At 34.3% G+C, this 19911-nt stretch overlaps 1 protein-coding gene across 13 annotated transcripts in view; it reads left to right on the forward strand.

The window, feature by feature from the left end:
* Positions 1–19911, forward strand: part of ARFGEF1 (ARF guanine nucleotide exchange factor 1) — a 149038-nt gene that overhangs the window by 7015 nt on the left and 122112 nt on the right. The window contains exon 2 of one of the 13 annotated variants that reach the window (XM_069465541.1): positions 12023–12058. The exons of the other annotated variants lie outside the window; for them this stretch is intronic. The gene's annotated coding sequence lies outside the window, so the exon portion shown is untranslated. The remainder of the gene's footprint in view (positions 1–12022; positions 12059–19911) is intronic. 13 annotated transcript variants of the gene reach the window in all.

The raw sequence follows: 19911 nt of genomic DNA on the forward strand, positions 1-19911 counted from the left end.
TCTTGCAGCCTGGTGTGGTGACTCATGCCTGTAATCCTAGCACTTTGGGAAGCTGAGGCAGGAGGATCATTTGAGTGCAGGAGTTGGAGTTTGCAGCGAGCTATGATGATGCCATTGCACTCTAGCCTGGGTGACAGAGCCAGACCCTGTCTTAGACAGATAGACAGACAAACAAACAAAAAGAGTCTTGGGCCCAAGCATTTAGAAATTTTGTGTTCTGCTTTCAACAGTTTGTTTTGATTAGAGTTAGACTTGATATAACTAAATTGGTCTATATAGCCTGTGTTACCTTTTCATTCAGAAAAGGCTATGGTAATCTTTAAAATATTTCATATCACAATATTACCTCTGGCAGTATCTTCAGGAAACTCCATGTGAGGCCATTAATTTTTCTCTCTCAACTTTAAATCCAAAAATATATATGGTGACACTCAATCAGCTATTTAATAACCACAACTCTATCCACAACTTTGCTAAGAGATGAAATGGTAAAAATATAACAGCCAAAGTAGATATTACGAAGGCCAAGCACTTTATACAGAGGAGAATCCCTCAGTCTATTTACTTTTATAATTCCAATAAATTTGACATTTAATTTTTATTTTTTATAAACAAACCCTTTTCTTCAAACCATTTTCAAAAGTAAAACTGGAAAAAAAAATTACCTGTAACACTGAGAGCTGGAGATAACCACTGCTAACTTTTTGGGGAAAAAACTCAAAACCTCTGTTGAGGTATAATTTATATAGGGTAAAATTTACCTTATTTAATTGTAATAATTTTTAGTAAATTTATTGAATTGTGTAGCCATCACCATAATTCAGTTTTAGAACATTTCCATCACCCTAGTAAAATCCCTAGTGCCCATTTACAGTTAATCCTTGTTGCCACCTTCACCTATAGGTATTCACTAATCTATTTTCTATCTTTAGATTTGCCTTTTTTGGACATTTCATAAAATACAATCATACATAGGTGGTCTTTTGTGTCTGGTTTCTTTCACTCAGTGTGTGTTTGAGGTTCATTCATGAAACATGTATCAGTACTTCTTTTTATTGATGAGTGGTATTCCATTGTTTGGATATATCACATTTTGCTTATCCATTCACCTTTTCATAGATACTTGAGTTGAATGAATAATACTGCTGTGAATATTTGTGTATAAATCTTTATGTGGACATAGATTTTTACTTCTCTTGAGTAGATAAGCTAGGAGCGGAATTGTTGGGCCATATAAATTTATGATTCACGTTTAAGAAACTGCTGAATTGTTTTCCAAAGTGCCTGCACCATTTTACCCACCCAAACAGTGCATGATGGTTCCCATTTCTCTACATCCTTGCCAACATTTGTTACTGCCCTTTTTATTTTAGCCATCTTAATTTGTACAAAGTGTTATCTCACTGAAACACTGTCAACTTTTTGAAGTACAGATTGAGTATTCCTTATTCCAAGTGATTATGACCAGGAATGTTTTGGATTTTGGAATGTTTGCATATACATAATGAGCTATCTTGGAGATGGGACCGAAGTCTAAACTCCAAATTCACTTGTATTTTGTAGCACTTTATACATACAGCCTGAAGGTAATTTTATACAATATTTTTAATAATTTTGTGTATGAAACAAAGTTTTTTTTTTTTATTTTTTTTTATTTTTTGTTTGTTTTTCAGCTCATTAAGGGGGTACAAAAGATCAGGCTATATACATTGCCCATGCCTCCCCATCCCCCCGAGTCTGAGCTTTAGTTATGTCCATTTCCTAGACAGTGCACATCACTCTCATCATATAGGTGTGCACTCCTCCCCAAAGTTTTGACTGGGACCCATCACATGAGGTCAGATGTGGAATTTTTCACTTCTGGCCTCATGTTGGTGCTCAAAAAGTTTCAGGTTTTGAAGCATTTCTGATTTTCATAAGGATGTACAACCTGTATTTTTTCCACACACATACATGGGAACATGTACATACGTGCACAAACACATATATTCTTTAAAAATTTGAGCTATTTTTAAGGCATAGTAAGAGGAAAGGAATTTATTGTTTACTATATGCCAGGTCTGTATCAATTGAATACTTACTTCATTGGCTTTACCTCAGTTAGTCCTCAGAACAACCCTATATACTTAGGTACTATTATTATCTGCATTTTGCAGATGAAGAAATTGAGTTTGGGGTTTGTGTTTGGTAGAGTTGAAATATGACATTAGAGCCTACACAGAGCAACGTTGGGAGTTGCGCAGCCAATCTGCACCCTTAACCACAACACTGTGTGTTTATGAGTAACAAATTACAAAAAGGAAAAGAAAGAAATGTCAAGAAAAGAAAAAGGGCCAAATACTAACATACAAACAGATGATAATCAATTCAGGAAAATATTGCTCTGTACATTTCAGTGAATCTCCAGGGTATTTATGTTCAGTGTGTTCCTAATGGGATCCCTGACTCCCATCATGCAAAATATCATTTTAGTTCTCTGTTCTGCTTAAGATGTCAGGCAAATTCATGTGTATTTCCATGTATATTTTCTAAGATTTGTAACAAAATTTTAAAGTGAAGTTTTAATAATTTAAGCCATTGGAAAATTTCATTTGTCTTGTAATACTTCCCAAGGATTCTGGATAGGCTAGCTTTTATTGTGCTTATATTCCTAACCTTTAAAAATACTCCAATTTGCTTTTTATCTTAATATAGCATTTCAAATCATTTTAAGAATTGAGATAAAAACAAAATCTTATTAAAATGTCATGTGAAATTACAAAAAGATTTTGTTACCTAAAAATAACTCATAAATCTCAATGGCTTCTTCTGTAAGTATGTAAATATAATTATTATATAATTGTCATGATTTTCACTCATCAAAATTTCATAGGCATTTCTATATATCTATGTTGTCTTTCTACCTAGTATTTTTACAGTGTGTCATTAGTTTAAATGTTTTTGAGTTTGGGGACATCTGTATTTGAATTTTGCTGCACAGATTTTTCTTCTTTTTTTTTTAATCCCTGCAAATTCATTGAGTGCTTGTTATGTATGCTGAACTGTATAAAATCAACTCTTAAGGTTGAGATCACTTAGTTAGAGTATAGTCATTTTTGGCTCTTATTTCTTAAGGCAAGCTTGCTGTAAACATACTATACCTGTGGTTGGTGCAAGTATACAGCAGAGCACTGAGGACAGCAAGACAGGGTAGTTGCTCTGTTTAGATTTATTGGTTTCGATCAGTTTTTCGTCCTTTAATCTTTCCTTTACATTTTTTTTCTGTTCTAAAAGTAAAAAAACAAAGACATAACTCCTCTTTGTAGTTAGAATATCTATACCTTTGTTTTCTGTAAATTTTATTATTTGATTTTTTTCATGCTTTTTTTCTTGAGATTTATTAGGGTATGTCTTAGTCTGTTTTATTGGGGTATGTCTTAGTCTGTTTGTGCTCCTATAACAAAATACTCTAAGCTGGGTGGCTTTTGGATGACAGAAACTTATTTCTCACAGTTCTGGAGGCTGGGAAGTTAAAGATCAAGGTGCTGACAGATTTCATGTCTGGTGAGAGCCTGTTCTTTATAAACAACATCTTCTAGTTGTGTTCTCACAAGGTGGAAGAGACAAACAGCCTCCCTCAGTCCTCTTTAAAAGGGCACTAATTCTTAATTCCAACACGTTGGGGATTAGGTTTCAACCTGTGAATTTTGGGGGAATACAGACATTCAGACCATAGCAGGGTATGATATGAGGGATGCATTTAACAAGTTCATTTTCTTCCTCTGAATTGATAAGTGTTTTAACAGCAGTTATTAAATTTAAAAAACATTTTATCATATCGTATTCCATCAGTCATTATCAATTTATATCAGTATAGTACCTAACATGATATCTGATAGGATTGATTAATCTTTGTTATCTCTTATTTTTTTATAGTATTGCTTGCTTTTTCCAAATGTTTTTAGGATTTTCTTTTAAGTTTTCTAATGTTCACTCTTAGCATCTTATTAACATATTACTTAATCATCATTTCTTACCTTTCATTCTTACATATCAGGTAAAAAGTATTATAGTTGAGAAGAAATTTTTTAATAATTAGGATTTTAAAATATACACCAGTGTCCAAAAATAAGTATAATTTTAATTATTAGGGAATAGAAGTTTTATAGTAAATGCCAACTGTGTATCTACAGCTGTCTTACTAGAAGAACAGAAATTAAAGTTATGTTACCAGAATGTATATTTTTTTTTTTCCTGAATGCCGTGATGAATCTGTGTTTCCATAAATGAAGTGAAAGTGTTCTGTTCTTTCTGTTTCCACCCTTAATCCCCATTTCTGTGACTGTTGGAGAAGACTCTTGAGTGGCAAATAAGAAGGAAAAGTACTTTTGTTAGTATTACGTAGAACTTTCTTTCCTTAAAAAAATCAGTCTGCCAAGTTATACTGTCGTAAACTTTTATATGTGTTTATCTTCACTGAATTATTTTCCTTTTGAAATAGTTAAATATTTTGTCAATTCTTAATTTTCTTTTACATTTCAAAAAGCACACTTGAATAGGCAGTTAATATGCAAAATTCTGGTTTCCCTAAAAAAATGTTAGGTTCTCAAAATTGTCACCATTATAATTCTTTTTGTTTGGTTGGTTTTTCTTGGTTTGAATGAAAATGTCTTTAAGAAAGATTGGTTAATTATTTTCTGTTTTATCACTATATTAAAACTATACTTATGAATATTTACTAAGCAGTTTTAAGTTTTGTATTATTAAATTGAATAGCCCTTGATTTTTTTAATTCTCCCCCAAATGGTTTGTATCAATTCAGTGTCACTGAAGCTTTCTATCCTTAACATTTATAAAAGCAACATGATGTTTCATTAACAGCAAATAAGGAGCTTTGTTTGATTTTGCTACTCATGTATGCCTAATGCTATGCTATGTAATTAAGATATCTCTCACCAGTTTATTTGACTAAAACTACTTAATGTAAAGGTTTTGTGGATTTAGTAAGTTAACGTCCCCAAATATTTTGTTGAAGGTAATAGTCACTGTTATAATTTGGCTCTTCGGGAGGTGTATAATAAAATTAAATTATCTTTGTTTGGAAATCAAATGTTCTCAAGAATATTTGCTTTTCTTCAGTTCTTTCAATTTTAATTTTTTTTCTCATTTTTATCCTGAATTTTTAATTTAAAAAATTATCACAATATATCAGTTCCTTTTTTTTGAACCATTCCTTTTATATTTCCTACCTGATTCTCTTATCTTTCTCCCTCCTTTTGAAACCTTCAGAATCTCTATCAGCATTGATACATGAAAACATTCTTGATTCATAAAGACATATTTTAAAGCAATTGGGACAATTTAAAAATAATCAGAGGGTAATCTGAAATACAAATTAGGATGTAGTTAACAACCGTTGTTGTTACCTTCCAAATGACCACTAAATTGCAGAAATGGAGGAAAATTCACTACATGGTAGGAAAATAGATTGGTGGCAATCTGTTGTAGACCCAGGAGGAATGAGGAGAAGCTGAAAGGATGAGAGGAGAGTTAGATATGGAGAACAGGGAAAATAAAGCTATGGAACATACAGATAATTCATTTTCTGAAACATAAAACCAAAATCAGAAATTACAAACAAAAGAATAAAGACATATGGAAGAAAACTTCACTAAAAAATATCTGTGTGTGCGAACTGAAAAATTCCAGGAAGAAAAATACTCAAATGTATAGGGACTCCTACAAATCTCAGTCCAGCAATATTTTAATATTAAGGATAAAAATTAATCCCATACATATCCAGGCAGAGAAAATAAGGTTCCAAAAAGGAATTCAGTTTGTTAAAGGAAGAATTTCAGCCTACATAAACTTAAGTAATAGGAGTTTGCTGAAAATAATAGAATAGCAACTCTGCTAATAAACTTAGACATTCTGTTTTTTATATATATATATATATATATATATATATAATTTTTTTTTTTTTTTTTTTTTTTTTTTGAGACAGAGTCTCGCTCTGTTGCCCGGACTAGAGTGAGTGCCGTGGTGTCATCCTAGCTCATAGCAACCTCAAACTCCTGGGCTCAAGCAATCCTCCTGCCTCAGCCTCCCGAGTAGCTGGGACTACAGGCATGCACTACCATGCCCAGCTAATTTTTTCTATATATATTTTTAGTTGGCCAGATCATTTCTTTCTATTTTTAGTAGAGACGGAGTCTCGCTCTTGCTCAGGCTGGTGTCGAACTCCTGACCTCAAGCGATCTACCCGCCTCGGCCTCCCAGAGTGCTAGGATTATAGGCGTGAGCCACCGCGCGCGGCTTCTTTTATATATTTTTAAAGAAAAGTCCTATCTCACCTGCCTTTCTGTCATCTTTTTCCCTTGTTCCCTATTTCCTCTTCTTTCCCTGTTCCCTTTCTCTCACCCCCTTTATTTCAAATTCTTCTTCTAGAAAATTATTGTTAGAAAATAATCAGAGATATGTTGTAAAGATACCAGTTTATTCATCATTATGCTGTTTATAATTCTAAAAGTTGAAAATAACTCAAGTAGTCAACATACGAGATTGGTTTAATAAATAATGTTATGGTCATACAATGGACTATTACAAAGTACTGAGTAGTGATGTGCTGAAGATGTATTTATTGATATGGGAAAATGAATCAATGGACAAATCAGATTATATAATAGTATTTTTCTTGGGACCAATATATGTAGGTATGCAGAGAAAAAATGTTGCCAATACAAGGAAATTTTGACAAATATAATCATATCGAGAGATATTTCACGGTCTTATTTTGTGGTAGAACTAGAATAAAATATTTATGGTGTTCTTAGAAGTATACATCATTACAGAGTCTATATACTTCTAAAGAACTTCTCTATAAATGCAAAAGTATTACCTATTTTTTTCCCTAAGCCTGTGGTATTTAAATAGAGTAAGAGAGGAAAAAGAAAACACATGAAGATAAGTAGTGGTCTTCTTATTGAAATAGAAAAATAAAATCAAGAAAGTTGCTGACATCAAATATAGATGATTGAATGATAGTGAGTGAGTGAGCCTAGTAGTGAACACAGGGACAATGAAGTGTTTCTGGTATTGTTTAGACTGAGTATACCTAACTAGGATCACTTAGAGATTGATTGTATTTTGGGCTTCATTACTTATTAGCCTGTGATGATAGGAAGGAAATTGTTTTGTTCTTAAAATGTACTCCATGACCTTTCTCACTTTGATTCCTAAGAATGAGGAGAGAATAACTGGGCTCACGTAGACTTTTGACTTGGAAATATTTATGCAGTAAGTCCTCTTTTAACATCATTGATAGATTCTTGGAAACTTCGACTTTAAGTGAAACATTAATTTGAGCAGGTCTTTGAATAATGTTATTATAAGAAAAAATTGGTTTTATTATATGTCATTTCATTTCGCTTAAAGTTACCATTTCCAAGAACCTGGTGACAATGTTAAGTGAGGACTTACTGTAATTTATGCCTCTGGTAATCTATGTAAGTGTTATATAAGAATTAAAAAGTACTTTTGAGAGAAACTCATTGGTTGCCATTATCTTCTGAAACACCAAGGAAGCCTTAGTCTCACCTCAAAGAACCCTAAGCCAAGAATGGGATGTAGCTTTCAGAAGCTACCATTTTCATGTATGTATCCATTGAGGCCTTCTCAGCACATCCAGAAAAAGCATGAAAAACTGACTGACGAGTACAGGATTTCTTTCCTTTTCTTTTTTGAGACAGCATCTCACTCTTTTGCCTGGGCTAGAGTGTGGTGGCGTCACCATGGCTCACTGCAGCCTCACTTCAGGGCTCAAGCAATCTTCCTGCCTCAGCCTCCTGAGTAGCTGGGACTACAGACATGGGTCACCACTCCTGGCTAAATTTTCTATTTTTTCTAGAAATGGGATCTTGCCATGTTGCTCAGGCTGGTCTTGAACTCCTGGCCTCAAGTGATCCCCGCTCCTTGGCCTCCCAGTGTGCTAGGATTACAGATGTGAGCCACTGCACCAAGCCAAGTTCAGGTTTTCCTGATGCCTACAGAAAGCCCAGTAGTGCTAACTGGTATAGATTTACTCTTGCAAATTCTTGAATGTAAATCCTTTCTAGAGTTGGATACCAAGTTTTTTTTTTAATTATTAATATGTAGAACCTGCCACTTACCAAGCATTTTCCTATATATCTCATTTGAGTCACAATACAATACTGTGAGTTGTATTAATAAATATTCTTTTTCTCATATTTCATGTTTATAAGTGCTTTCCTAAAATTAGCTAAAATTTGTGCTTATTCCATTATAACTTGATTATAGCTTGTTTAGTCCTAAGTAGATGAACTTCTCTCTTCCTTCTCTTTCTCCCTCATTGGGAAATTTCTCAAAAATCTTCTCTTACATTAATATTTATTTGTACTTATTACTATCTCTTTTAAAATGCAGATAATCTTTGGGAATATTAAACATATCAGTTATTCATATGTTAGTGCTGTCCTTAGATTTCTGGAGAATGCTTTCTTGCTTTCAACATCTAGCTGAGTTTTGCCCTGCTGAGAGAATGAGAAATTTGACTGAAATAATGGAAGAAAATGGATTAATTTTGGAACATGGACATTATAGGGCAGAGTAGCACTGGGATAGGCCTGATAGAGGCTCCTTTCTATAACATAAGGATAGCATGAGGTTGTGGGTCAGAGAGAATAGTTTGTAGAGTGATACAGACTGATGAGATGAGAAACAACCTTCTTTACTTTGCACTTAGGAACAATATATATTATTTAAAAGGTGTAAACATTCATTATAGCTTGTTGATGATAGTGTATTTTGTGTGGGGGGGAATAATGCCCATTAATTGGCTATTTTCTGTTTAAAAAAGTGGATTTTGGTTCTAAGTATTATACAAGAATTAAGAAATGTTTTTGAGAGAACCTCATTGGTTGCTGTTATCTACTAAAATACAAAGGAAGCCTTAGTTTCACTTCAGAGAACCTTGAGCCAAGAAAGGTATGTAGGTTTCAAAAGATGTAGGGGACAGCATAATGTTTTGTATATTAAATTTTGTTACTGTGAACTCTGATTTGAAAAACTATTATAAAGACTTTTAAGCCTTCACTATTTTGTTTGACAAACAATTATTGAACACTTTCAATGTGTATTAGATAATAGAGAAGCTAGGTAATAATCATACCTGGTCCCTGCCTTCAAGAGCTTATAGTCTCCTGGGGTAGTCTCCTGGGGAGAGACAGATTTGCAACAAATAGATGTTATAAGTGATAAATAGGTACCATGATAGACATATGAAATTGATGGAAACACAAAGGAAGAATTAATTAGTTCTTTCCAGTAGTAGTAGGGTGGGGTTATGAGTCAGGAACAGCTTTATAGAGGAATCACCCTAGACTTCAGTCTTGGAAGCTCATCAGAAGAATATGCTATAGAATGTTACAGGCAGAACTAACTGCACGAGCATAGAAGTATGAGAAAGCATAGTTATGCTTAGGGAACTGTGGGAAGTTGAGTATGACTGTGGGGTATAGTCTGGGAAAGAAGGTAGGGGCCAGATCGTTGAAGACCTTTTATGTCATACTAAGGAGGTTAGACTTTTTCTTATAGACAGTAGGGTGCCGAGTTAAGGAGTGAAATCATGATGTTGCACTTCAGAAAAATCACTGTATTGGCATTTTGAAAAGTAGGTTGCCGGGATTTAGAACTGCAGGCAATGAGACTGTTAACTTTTGTCATATCCCAGGTTTGAAGAAGCATGGGCTTGAAACTGAGGCAGTGAGTATGGAAAGCTTACATATTAGTAAATCAACAGGACATCATAACTGGGTATGAGAAATGAGGAAAAGAAAGGCATTTAGGGTGATTCTGAGATTTCTAATGAGGTGATTTTGAGCAGTTGGATCTGTTCACCAAAAATGGCAGTACAAGAAGATAAGCACATTCGAGATAAAAGAATTGAGGAAAAAATATATTCTGTTATATTGAAATTGAGTTTGAGGTTCATCTGGTATATGTTAAGTAAAGATGTTTAGTTGATAGTACTGTATTTTATTTGTCTATCTATTTATCTGTTTAATTATTTATTTTTAAGAGACAGGATATCACGCTGTTGCCCGGCTGGAGTGCTGTGGTGCAATTATAGCGTCTCACTGCAGCCTCAAACTCCTGGGCTAAAGCCATCCTCCTACCTCAGCCTCCCAAGTAGTTAGGACCACAGGTGTGCCCCACCATATATGGCTAATCTTTTTCTTATTTTTTGTAGAGACAGGGTCTCACTGTGTTGCCTAGGCTGGTCTCAAACTCCTGGCCACAATCGATCCTCCCGTCTCGGCCTCCCCAAGTACTGGGATTACAGGCATGAGCCATAGTGCCTGGCTCTGACAGTAGTTTATAAAATGACAAAAGCCTAGGAGAGAGATCTGAGTTGTAGATCAAGGTTTAGGTTTTATCAACATGTAGTTCGCCACTTGGGTCTTCTTGGAGAAAAGGAGGTGTGCATTAAGTTACCTGGTAAATTTATTCTCTCATTTATTACTTTCATCAAGAATCATTGAAGTACCTGTTTGTTCCAGATTTTATGCTAAGCCTGAGGAATATAAAGATATAAAATACGATTTTTGCTATTAAGGAGCAAGTTGAGGGAGATGAATACAAAATAATTTCAATATGATAACTGTTGAGAAAGTAGTAACCAGAGGAAGTTATGGAAATAGAGAAGTGTAATTATCTTAGCCTGAAAGTGCAAGAGAAGACTTCTTAGTGATAACAGCTGTATATTCTAGTAAGATGAGTTGGTTGTAGCCAGGAAAAGATGACTGGGAAAAGTATTCTGGGAAAGGGGGAGAGCATCACTAACTAAGACACCAGTAGCTGAAAAAACACAAAGTATGGGTGTAGAAGATTAGCATTTTAAGAGTTTTAAGTGTGGCAGCAGGAATGGTAGATGAGACTCATGGAAAGTGTTACAGGTGATAGTAAGGATAGATGGAAAATCACTGAAAGATTTTTAGTTGGGGAGTGACAGAGAATATATAACTAAGACAATCTTAAGGTACCTGCTAGGCAAATTGGTGGTGGGGTAGAATTCAGGCAGAAGACACAGTTTGAGCAGAATCCTAGAGATGTGAAATAACAGGTCTTTTCAGAGGATTTACAGTGCTCCTATATTGTTGAAGTGTGGAATGCAAGGAAGGGCATGCAGAGAGATAAGAATGGTAGACAGGGACTAAATCATGAAAGGTCTTGTGTGTAATGCTAAAGAGCTTGAACTTTATCCTGTCAGAGATCACTCTGGCACAATGTAGAGGATAAATTGGAGTCAGTAGGCCTGACAAGAGATGAGGGCCTGACCTGAAGAAGTAGCAGAAGGCATGGAGAAATCAAAATTAAGGAGTTAGAACAGAAGTTCTCTTCCTTGGCTATACAAATACACCAAGATCACCCATGGAGCTTCTTAAAAATGCAGCCAGCTGCTTCCTTATTACTGGAGATCCTGATTTGCTAAGTTTAGGAATGGGCTTGGGCAACTTATTTTGCTTTTTATTTTTGTTTTTCCCATTAACATATGTAAAATTTATTTTTTGCTGTTCTGTTCCACGAATTTTAACACACATGAAGGTTTGTATAACCTCTACCGCAGTTGGGATGCAGAATAGTTTTAGCTCCCCAAAAAACTCCCTCGTGCTGTCTCTTTAGAGTAACAACTTTCCTCACATCCCAAATCCCTGGCAACCACTTCTTTCACTATAGTTTTGTCATTTTAAGAATGTCATATACATAGAATCATATGGTATGTAATCTTTTGAGATTGGCTTCTTTTACTCAGCATGCCTTTGAGATTCATTCAAGTTGTTGCATGTATTAGTAGTTTGTTCCTTTTTATTGCTGAGTAATATTCCATTGTATGGATGTACTACAGTTTGATTATCCATCACTCATTGAAGGACTTTTGAGTTTTCAGTTTTTGGCAACATGACTAGAGCTGCTATAAACATTCTTGTACAGATTTTTACATGAACTTAAGTTTTCATTTCTCTAGGGTAGGTACCCAGGAGTGGGATTGCTGGGTCATATGGTAAGTATATGTTTAACTTCATAAGAAACTTCCAAACTGTTTTCTAAAGTGGCTGTACCATTTTACATTCCTGCCAGCACTGTATGCAAGTTCTATTTGTTCCACATCCTTAACAACTTTTGGTAGTATGAGTATTTTTAAATTTTAACTATTTTAATAGGTATATAGTGGTACCTCACTGTGGTTTTTATTTGCATTTCCTTAATGGCTAATGGCTAATGGCATTGAACATCTTTTTGTACGTTTATCTGCCATGTGTTTGTCCACTCTGGTGTCCACTCTAAGTCTTTTGCCAATTTTTAAATTTGGTTATTTGTTTTCTTGCTGTTGAGTATTAAGAATTTTTTAAAAGTATATATATTCTAGATGTAAGCCCTTTGTCAGATATGTGATTTGCAGATATATTCTATAGCTTACCCTTTAAATTCTCTTAACATTGCCATTCACAGAGCAAAAGATTTTATCTTGATAAAATCCAATTTATTTTTTATTTCTTTTATGGAGCATACTTTTGGTTTTGTATCTAAGAACTCTTTCCTTAATCTAAGCTCCCAGAGGGTTTCACTTGTGATTTTTTTCTAAAGTTTTATAGCTTTTTATTTTATATTTAGATATGTGATCTGTTTGAGTTAATTTTTGTATAAGGTAGGAGTTTTAGGTTGAGACTCTTGACTTTTTTTTTTTTTTTTACATATGGTATCTAATTTCAACACTGTTTGTTGAAAAGATTATCCTATCTCCATTGAATTGCATTTGTATCTTTGTCAAAAATCAATCAGCTATGTTTCTTTGGGTCCATATCTGGACTCTGTTCCATCAGTGTATGTGCCTATCTTTCTCCAATCTCACAGTGTTTTGATTATTGTAACTTTAAAGTCTTAAAGTCAGATATAGGGGTTTCTCCCAACTTATTTTTTATTAGAATTGTTTTGTCTATTATAGTCATGTTGCCTTTCCTTGTAAATTTTAAAATGTGCTTATCTGTGTGCAGAAAATCATGCTGGAATTTTGGTTGGCAGTGGATCAAATCTGTAGATCAATTTAGAGAGAATTGGCATCTTTATTGTTTTGAGACTTCTAGTCCATGAGCACGATATATTTATCCTATTTTTTAGTTCTTTGATTTTTTTCATTAGTATTTCTTTCAGTATATATTTTGTATGTGTTTTGTTAGGTTCATAATTAAGAATTTTATTTTGGGGGGAGCTATTATAAATATAGTATTGTTTTTTCACTTTTGGTTTCCAACCGTTTATTGCTAATATATAGAAATATGATTGATTTTTGTCAGTTGCAACTTTGCTAATTCACTTATAAGTTCTAAGAATTTTTTCCTTCAAGATTTCTTGGGATTTTTTACTTATGTCTTTTGTGAATAGGAACTATTTTCTTTCTTTCCAGTCAACATGCCTTTCTTTTTTCTTATTCTCTCTCTCTCTCTCACACGCGCTGGGATGTTTAGTACAAAGTTGAATAGAGGTGATGAGAGTTAGTCTTTCCTCATTCTGGATCTTGGGGGGAAAGCATTCATATTTTCATCAAGTTGGGTGCTCTTGGTTTTTTGTAACTACTTTTTATCAAGTTGAAGAAGTTCCCCTTTATTGCTAGGTTGCTGAGAGTTTTTATCATGAATGGATGTTGAATTTTGTCAAGTGTTTTTTCTGTATCAATTGATATGATTATTTGATTTTTCTTCTTTAACCTCTTTACATTGGTTGATTTTTTTGAATATTGAGTTAGCCTACATCCTTGGAATAAACCTCAGTCTATAATTTTTTTTATAGATTGTTGGATTCTAGTTGCTACTATTTTGTTGAGGATTTTTGCATCTATATTCATGAGTGATACTGGTCTGTATTTTTCTGTACTGTCTTTCTGTGCAGTACAATTCTGACGCTGGCTACCCATCAGGTCAAATTTAACAGGTTAAGGGCACAGTCCTCCGCAAAACCATTCTCACTTCAGAATTAGCCACAAGCTTCAGGGTTTCTAGGCCACCCATACTTCTGACCAACTGGCTACAAAATTAGGGGATCCCCTACCCTCTCGGGTTCTGTAGAACAACTCACAAAACTCAGGAAAGTGCTATATTTAGGATTACAGTTTTGTTATAAAGTATACCATTCAGGACTATCCAAAAGAAGAGACCCATAGGGCAAGGTTTGGAAGGGCCCCACGTACAAAGCTTTTGTTTCCTTGAAATGCTTTACCCTCCCACCTCATCAATGTGTGTCACCAACCAGGAAAGCTCACCCAAGCTTTGGGTGTTCATAATTTTTGTTGGAGTTTTATTACATAGGTCTGCATTATTGAACCCAGTCTGAAACTCCTTCCCCTCTTTGGAGGTGAGGCTGTGCTTGTGTGGCTCAAAGCCCCAAGTCTAATCACATGGTTGGTCTTTCCAGCATAGCTAATCCCTATCCTGAAACTGTCCAAGGGGGCTCATCATCGATAATAAAGATAATTCTGTTAGGAAATTCTAAGGGTTTAGAGGCTTGCTTCTGGTACCAGGGACAAAGACCAAACAGTCTAGTTTCGTTATCAGGACAATATTGGCGCTCGTAAAAGGAGTCCAGAAGTGTTCTATCCTTTTCTGTTTTCTGGAGGAGATTGTATAGAATTGATGTTAATTATTTTATAAACATTTTATAGAATTTTCCAATGAAACCATCTGGTCTAGGAGATTTCATTTTGGTAGTTTTTAAACTATAAATACAATGCCTTTAATAGTTATAGAACTATTCAAATTATTTCATACTGGAGAATTGTGGTAATTTGTGCTCCTTTAGGAATTGGTATATTCATCTCACTTCTCAAATTTATGTATGTAGAAGTCTTTGCACCTAATCCATTTTAATGTCTGTGGTGTTTGTGGTGATATTCTGCTTTAGTCCTAATATTAGTAATTTATAATTTGTGTCTTCCTTCTTTTTTTTTTTGTCAATCTTTCCTAGAGTTTGTCAATTTTATTGATCTTTTCAAAAAACCAGTGTTTTCATTGATTTTTTTTCCCCTTTTGTTTTTCTGTTTTTAATTTCATTGATTTTTGCTCTTGTACTTATTATCTTTCTGCTTTCTTTGGGGTTATTCTGTGCTTCTTTTCCTACTTTCTTAAGGTAAGAGCTTACATTTGAGACCTCTCCTCTTTTCTGATGAGGCATTTAGTGCTGTAAGTCTCCCTGTCAGCATGCTTTAGCTGTGCCCCACAAAATTTATGTTGTATTTTCATTTTTATTCAGTTCCATGTATTTTTTTTAATTTTCCTTGGGACTTCCTCTTGACCCATGGATTATTTAGAAGTGTGTTAATTTTCATGTGTTTGGAGATCTTACTGTTATTCCCTTTAATTCCTATTGTTTATTTCATTGTGGTCAGAGAACACACTCCGTATGAGCTCAGTTCTTTTAAATTTGTTGAGGTTTGTTTTATGGCCTAGAATATGGGCTATCTTGGTGACTGTTCTGTGGGCATTTGAAAAGAATGTGTATTCTGTAAATTAAATTGAAAAAAAAAAAAAAAGAATGTGTATTCTGTTGTTGAATGAAGTATTCTAGAAATTTATATCCTGTTGATTGATAGTGTTCAGTTCTATATGCTTGGTGATTTTTTTGTCCAGTAGTTCTTTTAATTGTTGTGAGAGGGATGTTGAATTCTTCAGCTGTAATTGCAGATTTGTCTGTTTTTTTCTTCCAGTTCTATCTGTTCTAGCTTCATGTATTTTGAAGCCCTTTTGTTTGTTGTGTACACATATAGGATTACTATGTGTTCTTGACGTATTGACCCTTTTATCATTGTGTAATGTCCTTCTTTGTCCTGGTCATTTTTTTGTTTTCAGTTTTACTTTATTTGATAGTAATATAGCCACTCCTGTGTGGGTTTTTTTTTTCCCCCCATCTGTTTGCTTTCATCCTACCTGTATCATTGTATTTGTAGTTTCACATAGCCAGCATATCGTTGGTTCATATTTTTAAAATCTAATCTATGCCAAACTCTGTCTTTTAATTGTTCTTCTTAGACCTCTATATTTGATGTAACTTGCTATGTTAGGGCTTAAGTTTGTCACTTTACTTTTGTTTTCTGTTATTTTCTCTGTTTTTCTTTCCTATGTCCATTTTCCTGCCTTTATGTGAGTTCCTTAAAAAATTTTTAGAATTCCATTTTGATTCTTCTATGGAATTTTTGAGTATATCTCTTTATATTTGATTTTTAGTGGTCATGCCAGATATTATATAGCTTATGATATACTAATGTCAACATTTTACCACTTTGAGTAACCTGTAGAAACCTTAACACCATTTAGATCTCTTTATCTTCCCTCTTTATAGTATTATTGTCTTAAATAGTTCCTCTACATACATTAAGAACCACGTAAGACAATGTTTTATTTTTTACATAAATGTCTAACATAATTTAGAAAACTTAAGAGGAGAGGAATAGTGTTACATTTTCTCATATTTTAACATTCTCTGTGATGTTTCAAAATTTCTTTACCATTTCACCTTCATTCCTTTAGGATTTTTCACTAAAAATACATACACACACACACACACACACAGACTTTCATGGTGTCTAATGAGAAATCCACTGTCACTCTAATCATTGTTCCTCTATAGATACTATGTCATTTCTTTCTACCTGCTTTCAAGACTTTCTTTGTCTTTAGTTTTCCAGAGTGTGATTATGATATGTCTTGACATAAATTTCCTTGGATTTCTATACTGTTTGGATTTGTTCAGCTTCTTGAATCTGTAGGTTTATGTACAATACCAGAGTATTTCATATTAGTGGTTACAAACCAATGTTGAATTGTGAAGTCAATTTTGTGGCTTATGGCTAGTATTGTTGATATTTTGAATAGAATAGAAAATGAGAACATATTCCAAATAACAAACATAATATTTAATTAAATTTTTATTTCCATAACACATATGTAGGTGTTTTCTGGGACCTGATTTAAAACATTTCTTACTTTGGTTTGCAGTCAGAAAAGTTTGAAAAACCTTGATTGAGACCATTCACAATATTTTTTTTGTTTGAAGAGAAAGGCTAGTGTTAGCATCTCTGAATTTGAGATTGATGATGATCAGCAAAAAGTATTTTTTTCTCCAAATCACCTAGGTTTCATAGCTTGTTTCTTCTAACCAGTTAAATTATTTAAAAACTAATGAATCTAAGTAGAGATTAAGCTTTGTATAAACTCAAAGCACATGGCTTTAGAAACACTTAATATCACTTTCTGATCCTAATGTTAGATGAAACTGTAAGTACCAAAGGTATGAGAAGGAAAAAGGAAGAAAATAGAAAAACAGGGAAGATTTTATTTTCTTCATCTCTTTTAGTTCTCCAGAATATGATAACATTTGTTGAATGTCTCTTTACTATGTTCCTGGCACTGTGCTAGGTGCTAGGAATGCGAAAAAGAATGAAAAATGTTCCTATTCTGTGCAATAGATCACTAAAGCTTATTCTTCCTGTCTAGCTGAAATTTTGTACCCTTTGATCATTTATCTCTCATTTTCCCATCTACCCCACCTCCAGCCTCTGGTAACCATCATTCTACTCTCTACTTCTGTGAGTTCAACTTTTTTAGATTCCTCATAGAGGTGAGATCATGTAGTACTTGTCTTTCTGTGTTTGACTTATTTTACTTAGAATAATGTTCTACAGGTTCATCCATGTTGTCACAAATGACAGAATTTTCTTCTTTTTTAAGGCTGAATGGTATTCTGTTGTGACATATCACATTTTCTTTATCCATTCATCTGATGATGGACACCTAGGTTGGTTCCATATCTTAGCTATTGTGACTATAATAAATAATGCATTGTATTTTTAAAAATTGCTAAAGGAGTAGATTTTAAATGTTTTTAGTAAAAAATTAAGTGTATGAGGTGATGGATTTGTTAATTAGCTTTATTTAATCATTCCACAATATAAACACATAGCAGAACATCACATTGTACCCCGTAAGTAATATATAATATTTGCCAATTAAAAATAAATAATAAAATTAAATTTTAAAAAAGGAAAGAGAAAAAAATGTCCTTTGCCGTCAGTTAGCTCAGAATCAAGGGTAAGCAAATAATCTCAGTGCTTTATAAGTAAGTGCTTTATAAAGGTATGTCCTTGGCTCTACAGAAGTATATAAGCAGGGCTGATGAGTGTGGGAAATAGGTGGGAGGCTGAGGCTAGTTGTGGAATAGTTTACCTAAGAAGTAAAGTTCAACTTCAGTCTTGAGGGGAGGAGTCAGAGTTTGCCAAGTCAATTCTAGATTATTCAGATTCTGAGGAGGCTGATAAAGGCGTATCTTACAAGGAGGTTGATTTAGGGGACAAAGCCCTAGCTACATTTTATTAAGCTCTGTAACTCTTAACCATCTGGTTTCCTTGGCCACATCTTTACAACACATTAGAAAAACTTCCCATGTTCTGGCAATCCTTTTGTGCCTCTTAGTAAGCTCTCCCATTGGCCAAGAAGTTATTTCAAACCCCTAGCTCCTTAAACTTCTTTCATTCTTTCTGTTCCAGTTATCTATTGCCGTATAGTAAACTGCCCCAAGACTTAGTGGTGTAACGTAGTTATCATTTTATTGTGATCACAGGTTCTGAGTGTCAGGAATTCAGATGGGGCATATTGCTGTTCCAGTGTCTGGGGCCTCAGCTGGGAATATTGAAATGACTGTGATACATATGAAAGGCTGGGAACTGGAATCCTCTGGAGTCTTCTTCACTCACATGTCTGACACCTAGACAGTGATGATATGAAAGCTGGGCTCAGCTGGGACTGGTGACTGAGCCATTTTTATGTGGCTTCCAAGTGGCTTGGCCTTCTCACATCAGGGCCACAGGGTTCCACAAGGGAGGTGTCTGGAGAGCTAGTGTTCTACCAGTATCAGGCAGGATCTGTTGAGCCTTTCTGACCTCCGCAGTTGTCCACTGTCACTTCTGCGTTCTACTGGTTATAAATGAATCTCTAAGTCCAGCTAGATACAAGGGGAGGAGAATTAGCCTCTATCTCTTGGTGGGGTTGTGGCAAGTCACTTTGTAGAAGAGCATATGGAATGGCAGTTATCGTGGCCATTTGAAAGTACAGTCTGTCACATTATATTCATATATCTTGTTTCCTGCTGGATATTGGTACTTGAGTATCCCCCAGTTGCTTAAAATAAAACATGACCATTACCTCTTCTTTACCCTGCCACTCTGCCACATCTCCTTTTCTTGCTAATACCTCCCTCCCCCACCTTCTATATTAATGAGATTGTTTCATTGTTCTTCCTTGTCCATGGAATTTACTTTTACTCATCCATACAGTCACAGCATTAGTTCAAACTATTATCTCTTCCCTAGATTACTGTAATTTTTTTAACTCCTCTATTTTTATTTAATTCTTAACTATGTGAAATGTGATTCTAAAGTCTCACATGAACGGCTTTAAAAAAGTAAACCTAGCAAAATTTGAACATCAAAGGGGATGTTATTTTTAAAGTAATCCCTTACATTTATACAATGTTTTATAAATGTTTTATTTAAAAGTGCTTTCACATATATTGTCATAGTTGATTGAAGTCACCATTCTTAATTATAATTGTTCCTGTATCATCTTTATATAGGATAACAGGCTTCTTTGGGAATCTGAGAGCTATATACTCTTTTCCTAGAACAGTGCTTGCACGCATACAATTTGAGATGGATCACAGAAGTATTGAAGTTAAGGATTTTTGTTTGAGGTCACATACCATTCTTCAGACTTGGCTCCAAGCCACTTGTGATTGGTTGGTGGTTGACTTGATCCCCTTTCTAGAGAATTTTCCTTCTGTGAGATTTTTATTTAAAAGGAGGAGGCAGGTAGG

Source organism: Eulemur rufifrons, chromosome 3, assembly GCF_041146395.1.
Source record: "Eulemur rufifrons isolate Redbay chromosome 3, OSU_ERuf_1, whole genome shotgun sequence".
Lineage (NCBI taxonomy): Eukaryota > Metazoa > Chordata > Mammalia > Primates > Lemuridae > Eulemur > Eulemur rufifrons.